The sequence below is a fragment of the Chrysochloris asiatica genome, unplaced genomic scaffold (assembly GCF_000296735.1).
Source record: "Chrysochloris asiatica unplaced genomic scaffold, ChrAsi1.0 scaffold00322, whole genome shotgun sequence".
Lineage (NCBI taxonomy): Eukaryota > Metazoa > Chordata > Mammalia > Afrosoricida > Chrysochloridae > Chrysochloris > Chrysochloris asiatica.
The window spans coordinates 395,665-408,991 of NW_006408840.1; the positions used below are offsets into that span (position 1 = coordinate 395,665).

The 13,327-nt window shown below is 35.7% G+C and overlaps 1 pseudogene; it reads right to left on the reverse strand.

Annotated features, from left to right (window-relative positions):
* Window positions 1-4,640: 4,640 nt before the first annotated feature.
* Window positions 4,641-6,057, reverse strand: LOC102812873 (annotated as a pseudogene).
* Between the last annotated feature and the right edge of the window lie 7,270 nt (window positions 6,058-13,327).

The following is a 13,327-nucleotide window of genomic DNA, read 5'->3' on the forward strand; positions in this document are numbered from 1 at the left end:
GACATCAAGAACATCATAAGTGAAGAGAGCAAAAGTCATTAAGAAGACAAGAAAGAAGGAAAAGATCAAAATGGATGTCAGAAGAGATTCTGAAACTTGCTCTCCAGTGTAGAGATGCTAAAGCAAATGGAAGAAATGAGGAGATTCAAGAGCAGAACAGAAAATTTCAAAGGTCACCTCGAGAAGACAAAGTCAAATATAATAATGAAATGTGTAAAGATCTGGGTTCAGAAAACCTAAAGGGAAGAACAGGCTCAGCATTTCTCAAGCTGAGGGAACTGAAGACAAATTTCAAGTCTGGACTTTCATTATTGAAGGATACTCTGGGCAAATTATTGAATGAATCAGAAAGCATCAAAAGATGTAAAGAATAGAGAGATATTCATGGAGGTAGTAGCTCTAAATAGCAACAGAGAAGGAAGGAGACTTCACATCTGGTATCTATGCTATACCGTCTGTATAAGGGTAGATGTGGTTATTGTTAGGTGCCATCGAGTTGGTAGTGATTCATAGTGACTCTATGCACAACAGAATGAAATGCTAGCTGCTCAGTCCTGGGCCAACCTCAGAGTTTTTCCCACACTTGAGCCCGTTGATGCTGCCATTTTGCCAATCCTTTCAGATGAGGGTAAGGGTCTTCTTTTTCTTTGACCCTTCACCTTACCAAACATGATATCCTTCTCCAGAGACTGGCCCCTCCTGACACTATGGCCCAAAGTATGAGAGATGAAGTTTGGCATCCTGTCCTCCAATGAGCACTCTTGCTGCTCTTCTTCCAAAACAGATCTCGTTGTTCTTTTGGTAGCTCATGGCACTTTGAATATTCTCCTTCAAGACCATGACTCAAATGCCTCAATTCTTCTATGGTCTTCCTTATTCACTGTCCAGCTTTCACATGCATATGAAGTTATTGAAAATACTGTGGTTTGGGTCAGGTGCACCTTAGTCCTCAAGCTGACATCTTTGTTCTTAAACACTTTAAAAAGGTCTTGTGCAGCAGATTTTCCTAATGTGATATGTCATTTGATTTCTTGAGTGCTGCTTCCATGAATGTTCATAGTTGATCCAAGAAAAGTGAAGTCCTTGACAACTTTAATCTTTTCTCCACGGAGAAAATATCTTTCCCAAATATCTCCATGGAGAAAAGATTGAAGTTGTCAAGGATTTCATTTTTCTTTTTTTGGGGGGGGTGGGGGCAGTGGTGAGGATTTTTGTTTTCTTTACATTCCATACCGAAGGCTGTGGTCTTTGATCTTTGTCAGTATGAATTTTAAGTCCTTTTCACTTTCAGCAAGCAAGGTTGTATTATCTGCATATCACAGATTGTTAATGAGTCTTCTTCCAATCCTGAGGCCATGTTTTTCTTCATATAACCCAGCTTCTTGGATTATTTGATCAGCATACAGGTTGAATAAGTATACAACCCTGTAGCACAACTTTCTTGCCTGACTCAAGCCATGATACTTCCAATAACTTAATATGCATGTGAAAGTTGGACAATGAATAAGGAAGACAGTAAAATAATTGATGCATTTGAGTAATGATGTTGGAGGAGAATATTGAACATAACAAATCTATGTTGGAAGAAGTACAGCCAGAGTGATTCTTGTAAGTAAGGATGTCCAAACTTCATTTCTCATACTTTGGACATATTATCAGGATTGACTAGTCCCTGAAGAAGGATATTATATTTGGTAAAGTGTTGGATCAGAGAAAAAGAGGAAGTCACCCAGTAAAATGGATTCAGTGGTGGCTGCAATGGGCTCAGGCATAGCAATGATTGTGAGCTTGGCTCAGTACTAGGCTGTGTTTCCTTCTGTTGTGCATAGGGTTGGTATGAGTTGATACCAACTTGATGGCACTTAACAATAACAACAATAATATAGTTTCTGGACTCCTCATATGATGTGGTAGTATCAGCACTCAAGAGGGAACATCAAGGTTAGCAGTTCAAACCCACCAGCTACTCCTCAGAAACCCTATACCTGGTTGCTATGAGTCAGCACTGATTTTAAAGCATATAACAGCAGTATGGACTCCTGAGGGATGTGATGTCATAAAATAAGAACTCGGCCTCAAGGTCAGTTCAAACTCACCAACCACTTCTCTTAACCCAATACAGTCACTGACTTGATGGCGCTTAACAACAACAGGATCAACAGTCATATAGTTTCCTTTCTTTTGCAATCCTGTCATTAAAAAAAAAATGTTATTGTTAAGTGCCATTGAGTTGATTCTAACTCATAGCTACCCTGTATTGGTTTTCCAAGAGAGACAGGTGCATTTAAATTGCTGACCATGTGATTTGCAGTACAGTGCTTATCCTTCAGCACCCTACCAACACCCCCTGTATAAGACTCTAAGGCTGTGAACTTTACCCCACATAATTTAGTTTTCTATTATTATACAATTCTTATCAATCTTGTAATCAATTTACACTTGAGTTATCTATTGGCATACAATAATGTGCAACATTGAATGGTGTAAGACAATGAGCGTTCATCTTTCCCATGAACCTTTAATTCAGCATTAACCTGGTGTGACTTTTCTAGCCTTATTTAGGTTAATTCACCTTTTTGGAATTTAGTAGACTTTTAACTGGGACATCAGTGAACACTCTTCTGCCTCTCTCTAATCCCATAGCATTAAACCAATCCTGTGATCATGCTGGTATAATAAGAAATAGTGAAAGAAGAAATGCACACTTTCCCAAATATCTACATGAATTATATTAGATAAAAATTCCTTTGCTCTATGTCATTTAATGTCTTGATTGAACTCAGAATCAAGGAGACAGAAAGTTTCCTTATTGGAGAAAAATAGCAAATGCTTATAGCCGTGAGAGTAGCCACGGGAGAAGAGGAAAATAAATCCATTAATGTAGACAGTATACCTTAGCAGTCACAGGGCTCAGTGAAAACCGTGGTCTTTCTCACACCAGGAAATTGAATTTCTCTTCTACTTTTACCATATAAATGTATACCTTCACTGACAGCAAGTAGTTCAAAGATAAGAGGTACACATGCTATTATGGATTGAATTGTATCATCACCAAATATATGATTTAAATCCTAACCCTAATCCCTGTGTGAAATGAGTCCAAATGACCCAGTGGTTAAGCGCTCAGCTGATCATTAAAAGGATGACAGTTCAAACTAAAAAGCTGCTCCATGAAAAAAAGATAAGACAGACTGCTCCTGTAAGCATTACAGTCTAGGTAATCCCATGGGACACTTCTACTCAGTCTTATTTCTATTGTAACATGCTGTTGATTTGATTCTGACTCATATGAACCCTAGTCACAACAGACAAATTAAATGACTGCCTAGTCTGTGTCATACTCACAAGTGTTCTTATGTTTGATACCATGATTGCTCCTAATATATTAATCTATCTTGATGTTGGTCTTCTTCTTTTTTGCTGGCCCTCCACTTTTCTGAGCATGATGTCATATTTCAGGTTCTGGTCTCTCATGATATTATGTCCAAAGTTTGAAGGAAGGCATCTCACCATCTTCATTTCTAAGGAGACACTGGTTGTTCTTTTAAGACAGATTTATTTGCTATTTAGGGGTGTATGGTAATTTCAATATTCTTCACCAACCATAATTCAAATGTACAGCTCTTCTTCTACAGTCTTCCTTACTCATTGTTCACCTTTTACATCAATATGAGGTAACTGAAAAAACTTTGACTGAGTCAGTCACAACTTAGTCCTCAAACTGACATTTTGTTCTTAAATATTTTAAAGAGTTCTTTTGCAGCAGATTTGTGCAATGCTATATGTTTTTGGATTTCTTTACTTTACAATGAACATTCTTTACTTTCCATGAACATTGATTGTGGATTCAAATACAACTGAAGTCTTTGACAACTTCAATCTTTTCTATATTTATCCTGATGTTATTGATTGAATGGTTCAGTTGCCAAAATTTTCATTTTCTTTACATTGAGGTGTAATCCATACTGAAGGCTATGATTCTTTATCTTCATTGGTATTTCAAATTGTTTTCAACTTCAGCAAACAAGGTTGTGTAATTTGCCATATTCTTCTTCATATAAACTAGTAGGAGGTTAATGCCATATTCTTCTTCATATAAACTAATTTCTCAGATTATTTGCATAGCTTAAAGATTGAATTTGATGTTGTAAAGTCCTGTCAAATTTGTTTCTAATCATAGTGATCCTCTATAGGTTTTCTGAGGAACAGCTGATAAGTTTGAACTACTGATTTTTGTCTGTAATCCAGTATTCATCCTACACCATCATACCAGGAGTTAAAAGACTGAATAAGTATCATGACAAAATACAATCCTGACTTAAAAAAAAAAAAAAAAATTACAGATTATAAACCATTCAGTATTCCCTTGCTCTCTTCCAACAACTGACTCTTAGTCTATGTTCAGGTTCTTCATGAGCACAATTAAGTACTCTGTAATTATCGTTCTTAGAAATGTTATCTTGTTATAATCCACTCAGTCAAATGTGTTTGTTTTTTTAAATGAGACACAGTCAATTTTATTCAAATTCTTCAAAATGTATACTTACTTGGTTGTTTCTAAAATATATGTCACACTTTACACAATGGTTTTCTTTTTACATCTTTCATTTAGGTTTTTTAATCCTTTTAAAAACAGTTCTTCAATAGAAGCCTGAGTCTTGAGTTACCCAGTTATATGCCTCTGACCTACTATTCTGATTAGGTTTCTTCTCAATATTCATGGCCAACATCTGGCTTCTAAAAGAAAGGCTTTTGGTCTTTTCAGCCACTAGCTGATTGGGTGAGGCTACATTGTACCCATAACCACATAACCTAATTTAGAATCAACCTTGGCATCCAGCCTTGCATTTCTAATCAAATTTGCAATCAACCTTTCAGCTTCTTCTGGAATCATGTTCAATGTTTCTGCAACATGTTAATGCTGGGGGAAACTGGCCTCTGAAATCTTAATGCAGAATTGGCATGCAGCAATGGAAGACCTTACATGGTTAAAAGATACCATTGATTGATGCGACAGAAAGTCTCAAATATGAAGATACAGGAATTTTCAATGAAATCCTCCAGACAAACCACCAAGAAGTCTGTCACAAGCACTGATTCACATTCCCTTAGCTTTTTCTGAGCCTCATCAAAGTCACAGTTAATGTCTAAGCATTGGTTCAACAAATTCTGTAATTGGGTCTTTATATGTGTAAGATTCCTGTTGAATAAACTTGACCAGGTCTTTGAGTGTGTGCCAGCATTTTAGAACACCTCTATTTGTTATGACTGTTGTAGTTAAATAGTGGAGAATATGTGGACACATTGTCTGAACTGCATTAAGATACTGTGACGAGTAAAGGAAGAGATCAATAATATTAATGTGGCTTTTGAGGTGGTTGAAGAAAACAAACAGAAACCAGTGAATGAGCCATATTCGCTGCTGAAGAGACTGGAGTGGAGAACTCACAGAATTATTATCAATGGTATCTTTTAACCATGTAAGGTCTTCCATTGCTGCATGCCAATTCTGCATTAAGATTTCAGAGGCCAGTTTCCCCCAGAGTGAACTCAGAGCATTTCTGTGCATTGTTGGAACCAGCACTCTACAAACATAAAAACATTCATCTGCTCCTGAGTAATTCCCACATTCATATTGGAATTTTGCACATCTTTAGAGAGTGTCTAAATATTCCTGCCTAAATCCATGTTTGTCTACCAGGTAGTTAAATAACATTCAGCCATCCCTGGTTGATTGTATTTGCCTTGTAGTTTCTGGATCTTCAAATATCTTCACAATTGTCTCTGTTTCTGCCTGAAGTTGTTTTACTTGTGCAACGAAGGTGCTTCTTTTTTCTTTCAGAACATGAAGAATATCATCAGAATAAAGATTCTTGTTTACATCCATAGAAAAGTCTACATACAATGTTGATATCACTAAGAAGATCCAATTTCCCTTGTGATATATATATTTTTTTCATTAGATATTTCCTTTACTGAGAGAAACTAAAACAGATAAGAGACTAAATGCCAATCCATAAAATGTGCTATGTGAGTAGTCAAGTCATATTCTGCCATCTTGCCAAGATAGAGTCTGTGATCACCAAAATTTTTTGATAACAGTGACATGGGAAACATCAGTCAAATGCCTTTTGAATAGCCAATAAAGCAAAGCTCAAACAAATATATGTCTGATATTCTCTATTAGCCACGATCTACCTGACATCAGCAATGGTATCCATCATTCTATGCCCCTGTTGAATACAGCTTGAATTTCTAGAAGCTTCCTTCCAGTGTACTGCTACAAACATTTTTTAATTGTCTTCAAGAAATTTTAATTGTATGTGATTTGAATGATATTGTCCAATTATTTCTGCATTTTACTGGGTCACCTATAGTATGGCAGAGAAGAGGTGTTACTGATTGGAAAACTGCTACATCTTAAAATTGTTTCTTATCCTTATGGGTACCCTGTTCAATCATTTAATAATCCCATAATCATGAGTATTTTTATGAGTTCAGTGAGGCAATTACAACAGATTATTGGACTCAGATGTGCAGCTGAGTGTCCTGTGGGAAGGATGTTTGGTGTCAGAATAGAATAAAGGTGGTTGTAGGTGGAGGCATGTCTGACTTCTGCTTCATAGAATCAAATAGCCTTGGGCTGGTTTGATTCTATTTCTTCCTTATAAAAGCAGAGGAAGTCAGACATAACTCCTACATCGTCTTTGAAAAAATGTACAAATGCTTCTATTGTCTTCCTTATTTATTGCATAAGTTTCATATCCATATGAGGCAATTAAAAATATCATTGTCAGATTGTATCTTGGGCCTCAAAGTGACATCTTAGCTCAAACAGATTTCTTGACAGTTGCTTTCATGATTGTTGAAACAAAATGAAATCATTGAAAACTTCAATATTTTCTCCTTTCATCATATTGCTATTGTTTTAAGTGTGAAGCTTTCTGTTTTCTTTACATTAAATTTCAGTTGATACTGAAGACTGTAGTCTTTGAGCTTCATCAGTGAGTATTTCAAGTCCTCATCTCTTTCAACAAGCAAGTTTGTGTCATATGCACATGTCAGGATGTTAATGATTCTCCCTTCAATTCTGATGCCATGTTCTTCTTCATATAATATTTTTTTAGATTATTTACTCAGCATATTGATTTTGTAATTATGGCTAGAGGATAAAACACTGACAAACATCTTTCCTTATTTGAAACTACTTACTGTCCCATTTTCTGTTCTAATAACTACTTATAGGTCTATGTATAAGTATCTAATGACCACAATTAAGTATTCTGTAATTCCAATTCCCCACAATGTTTCCATATCTTGTCAAGATACACACAGTCAAAAGCCTTTGAATAGTCAATAAATCAAAAGTAAACATATTTCTGGTACCCGCTGCTTTTAGGCAAGACCCATCTGATATCAACAATGATGTCTTTCTTTCAATGTCCACTTCTCAATCTGAGTTGAATCCTGGCAGAAATTCTGGCTCACTTTTCTTTGTAATGGACACAGGTATGATTCTCCTCAAATCAGTCAGCCAGAAAGCAGTCTTCCAAATTTCTTGGCACAAATGAGGTTGGGATACGGGAAGGAAGGGGAGTGAGCTCCAGCACTGCAACAATTTATGAAACATTTCACTTTCTACTCCATCATTTCCTGAAGGCTTGTTTTTGGCAACACCATAAATGGATATATTGGAATTTTTGTTTCAATGCTATCTGTTTTTGTTTCTATGGTAACTCTTGAAATGGTTCTACCAATTTTTATGGTACAGTGATTGTATGTGTTCCTTCCATTGTCTTCTGATGCTTCTTGTGATATTCAGTATTTCCCCAATGTGGTTATTCTTAGATGCCATCATGTCAATACCAACTCATAACAACCTTATGAACAGCAGAACTAAACACTGCCCATTCTTGGGCCACCCTCACTATTGTTGCCACGCTTAAGCCCATTGATGCTGCCACTTTGCCAATCCATCTCACTAGAGGTATTCTTTTTCTCTGACCCTTCACGTTACTAAACATGATATCCTTGTCCAGCAACTGCTCCCTCCCAACAATATGTCTGAAGTATGAGAAGTATGAAGTATGACCCAAGCCATGATATTTTCAATAATCTCATATGGATGTGAAAGCTGGACAGTGAATAAGGAAAATCATAGAAGAATTGATGCCTTTGAGTTGTGATGTTGGAGGAGAATACTAAAAGTGCCATGGACTGTCAAAACAACTAATAGATCTGTTTCGGAAGAAGTGCTCCTTGGAGACCAGGATGGCTAAGTTTCGTCTCTCATTCTTTGGACATATTGTCAGGAAGGAACAGTTTCTGGAGAAGGATGTCATGCTGGGTAAGATGGAGGAGCAGAGAAAAAAAGGAAGACTCCCAACGAGATGGATCAGCCAGGTGGCATCATTGATGGCGTCAAGTGTAGCAGAGGTAGTGAGGTTGGCCCAGGATCGGAAACTGTTTCATTCTGCTGTGCATGGGGTTGCTATGAGTTGGTTCTGACTTGATGGCACTTGACAACAACAACAACAACAGCAACATGAGAGAAGAAGTTTGGCCATCCTGGCCTCCAAAGAGCACTATGGCTGCACTTCTTCCAACAAAGATCTGTTTGTTCTTTTGGCAGCCCATGGCACTTACACGATTCTCCTCCAAAACCATAACTCAAAAGCATAAATTCTTCTATGGTCTGCCTTATTAATTGTCCAGCTTTCACATGAATACAAGACTATTGAAACTGTCAATGCTTGGGTCAAGTGCACCTTAGTCTTCAAGCTGATATCTTTGCTCTTCAACACTTTAAAAAGGGCCTGTGCAGCACATTTGCCTAATGCAATACGTTGCATGATTTTTTTTTATTGCTGCTTCCATGAGTGTTGATAGTTGATTCAAGAAGAATGAAGTCCTTGACAACTTCAATCATTTCTCCGTTGATAAGAATGTTGTTTATTGGTCCAGTGGTGAGGATTTTTTTTTACTTTACATTTTGATGCAATCCATACTGAAGGCTGTGCTCTTTGATCTTCATCAGTAAATATTTTAAGTCTTCTTTACTTTCAGCAAGAAAGGTTGTATCATGTGCATATATCAGGTTGTAAATGAGTCTTCCTCCAATCCTGATGTCACATTTTTCTTCATATACCCCAGCTTCATACATTATTTGCTCAGCATACAGATTAAATAAGTATGGTGAAAGCATACAACCCTGTCCCATATCTTTCTTAATTTCAAACAACTGCTTGTAGGTTTAGGTACAGATTCCTCATGAGCACAACTAAGAGTTCTGGAATACTCAAACTTCACAGTGTTGTCCATAGCATGTCATGATCCACACAGTCAAAACATTTGCGTAGTCAATAAAACACAGGTAAACATTTTCTGATATTCACTGCTTTCAGCCAAGATCCATCGGACATCACCAATGATATCCCTCGTTCCATGACCTCTTTGGAATATGGCTTGAACCTCTGGAAGTTATTTGTCAATATATACTTGCAGCCATTTTTGTATTACCTTTGGTAAAACTTTATTCACATGGGATTTCAAAGACATTGACCAATGCTTTCTGAATTCCCTTGGGTCACCTCACTTTGGAATGGGCACAAATACAGGTCTCTTCCAATCAGTCGGCCAGATAGTTGTCTTCCAAATTTCTTGGCATAGATGAGTGAATGCCTCCTGTGCCACCTCACTTTCTTGAAAGATTTCAATTTTCATTCCATCAATTCCTGGTGCTTATTGTTTGCCAATTCTTTCAGAGCACCTTGGACTTCTTCTTTCAGTATCATTGGCTCTTGGTCATATGCTACCTCTTGAAATGGTTTGACTTCAACCATTTCCCTTTGGTACAGTTACTCTGAATTCATTCCATATTCTTTTGATGCTTTCTGAATTATTCAATAATTTGCCTAGAGAACCCTTCAATAATGAACATCAAGGCTTGAATTGTTTTCTTCAGTTCCCCCAGCTTGAGAAATGCTGAGCGTGTTCTTTCTTTTGGTTTTCTGACTCCAGATCTTTGCACATTTTTATATAATATTTGGCTTTATTTTCTCAAGATGATCTTTGAATTTTTCTTTTCAGCGCCTGTACCTCTTCATTTCTTCCAGTTGTTTTGTTTGTTCCAGTAGCGTCTCTACACTGGAGAGCAAGTTTCAGTGTCTCTGCTGACATCCATTTTAATCTTTTCCTTGTTTCTTGTCTTCTTAATGACTTTTTCCTAACTTTCTGTATGATATTTTTAATGTCATGCCACAACTCTTCTTGTCTTCGGTCTTTAGTGTTTAATGTATCAAATTTGTTCTTCAGCTGATCTCTAAATTCAGGTGGGATATATTCAAGGTCATATTTTGGCTCTCTTGAACTTGTTTTCATTTTCTTCAGCTTTACTTTTAATTTACATATGAGCAATTGATGGTCTCATCCACAATTTGTCCCTGGCCTTGTTTTGACTATGATATGGACATTTTCCATTGTCTCTTTCTGTAGATGTAGTCAATTTGATTTCTATGTATTCTATTGGGCAAAGCCCATGTGTATAGTCGTCTCTTATGCTGTCTAACGAAGGCATTTGAAATGAACAAATCATTGGTTTTGCAGAACTCTTTCATGTGCTCTCCAGCATCATTTATATCACCAAGGTCATATTCCAACTAACTTATCCTTCCTCTTTGCTCCCAACATTTGTATTCCAATTACCACTAATGATCAATAAATCTTTATTGTATGTTTGTTCAATTTCAGATTGAAGAAGTTGGTAGAATTCTTCTATTTCATCTTCACTGCCTTTAGTAGTTGGTGTGTAAATTTGAATAATCGTGGTATTAATTGGTCTTTCCTGTAGGCTCATGGATATTATCCTATCACATACAGTGTTGGGCCACATGACTGATCTGGATAGGTTCTTTTTGACAATAAGTGCAACTCCATTCCTCTTCAATTTGTCATTCCCAGCATAGTAAACCATGTTGTTGTCAGATTCAAAATGGCAAATACCAGTCCATTTCAGTTCTCTAATGCCTAAAATATCGATGGTTATGCATTCCATTTCATTTTTGACAATATCTAAATTTCCTAGATTTATACATTGTATATTCCATGTTCTGATTATTAATGGATGTTTGCAGCTGTTACTCTTCATTTTGAATTGTGTCCCATCAGCAAATGAAGGTCCCAAGGGTTTTTATCTCTCATGCTTTACTTCATTCCTGTCATCAAGGTCAACTCTACCCTGAGGAGGCAGCTGTTCCCCAGTTGCATTTTGAGTGCCTTTCAACCCGTGGGGCTCATTTTCCTGCACTATATCTGACAGTACTTCTCTTCTATTCATAACATTTTCAGTGACTAAATATTTGGAAGTAGTCTGTCACTCCTTCTTCCTAGTCTGTTTTCGTCTGAAAGCTTATCTGAAATCTGTCCATCATGGGTAACCCTGCAAGTATTTAAACATACCAGTGGCATAAATTCCATAATCACAGCAACTCACAAGCCACCACAGTATAACAAAGTGACTGACGAGTGGTGGATTTTGCCCTTAGCGTCTAATTATTCTTCAATCATTTCAATGTGAGAAATGTTAAGTATGTTCTTCCCTTTTAGTTTTCTAAGTGCAAGTATAGTCACATTTCAGTATGATATTTGACTTTTCTTTTGGAGATACCCTTTTAAGTTTTCTGCTAAGCTCTATTCTTCATTTCATCTAGTCACTTTAGTTTCTCTACATTCAAGAGCAAGTTTCAAACTTTTCCTTTTTTAGTGCGTTCACATTATGACTATCATTAATAATACCAAACTTAGCATTCTGATTAGACAGAAGATACTAAAAAACTTCTGGAAGATTGAAATGTAAATGCTACTGCCAGAAATATAGAAGAATGGGTGGTCTTTTTGTGTTCAGGTTAAACATAATGTCAGAGGAATGAAATCAAACATTATTTCATTCTTTTGCAATAAAAATTCTATTAATAAAATAGTCATTAATTCTCAATAAGAGATAATATATAAGATAAAGGGTTAGAATTGAGGTTAGATACAGAAGTTATGGAAAATATTATATAAGATACTTGCTATAGTAAATACTTTGTTTTTAATTTACTTCTACTCAGCTTGATCCATAACCAATTTTGATAACTTTGTTTATGTAACTTTAATTTTGAAAGAAGAAAATAACTTAACTATTGCTAAGTTTGTTTACAAGAGAAACAAAATGAATTATATTTTTGTGTACAAAACTGAAAAAAAGCTTCAAGACTTCAAACACTTTCTTTGCAGGATGACACTGTTAAATAGCAATGGGACCAAAATAGATTTGCCATACAGAGGGCACAGAATGCATCTAAATCATTCTGCTGATAAAATCTGAGCAGAAAACTGAAGCAGTAAAAAAATCACTCTAGATTTTCCATTATCAAATTGGAAAAATTTGCTGGTATTTTATGGATTTTGAAAAATTCTTTAATTCTTAAATTTAATGTATATGTTAACCTGACTAACATTTGTATTTTCCAGCTTAGTGCATAAAAAGTATTTCACTAGGGCTAATATATAAATATGAAAATGTGTTAACATATAGTAAGAATCATAGGTAAGATTTCCTACCTCTCTCTCCTTTCTTTATTATTAAATATCTTGATAAAATAATGAAGACAATACAAGTAATGCATCTGCAAGAAGAGAGAGTTTTTTTTTGTATTTTTTTCCTTTTATATGTCTCTCCATTGCCAAATTGAGGCCCTATCTCATGTGAAATGCATGTGCTGTTCCCAGTTCAATTTCAGTAATTGAGATCCTATCATGTGGACACCACACACTACTTTAGTACAGTTTCATTTGTGAAACTGTACTACATACAGTGACAGATGGTCACTGTTCAGCAACAAATTTTCTTGCCTGTGTTAGTACTCAGGAGTTGAATTTCCCTTTATATGTTACAGTTAACATTAGTAAAATTTTAAATATATATAGAAACCTATGCAATGCACTGATGGTTCATCTTTTTGAGACTCAAGAACATACTATGACAAAAATTATTAAACATATATTGATATTTTATATGTATATTGACATATTATATGTATTTAAATACATTTTATCACTCTCATCTAAAAAAATATATGTTTCAGCATAAATTAAAATCTATTTCAGTTATCTAAAAATTGGTTGTTGTTCATGATAATTTGTATTGAAATACAACAAGCCGAAATAACTAAAGTTAAAAATATAAAATGATTTTAAAAAAAAGGACATATACACACTTTATAGATACAAAGTCACTGAGAAATTCAAGATTTTCTGTCAAGTCAGTTCCAACTCATAGCAACCT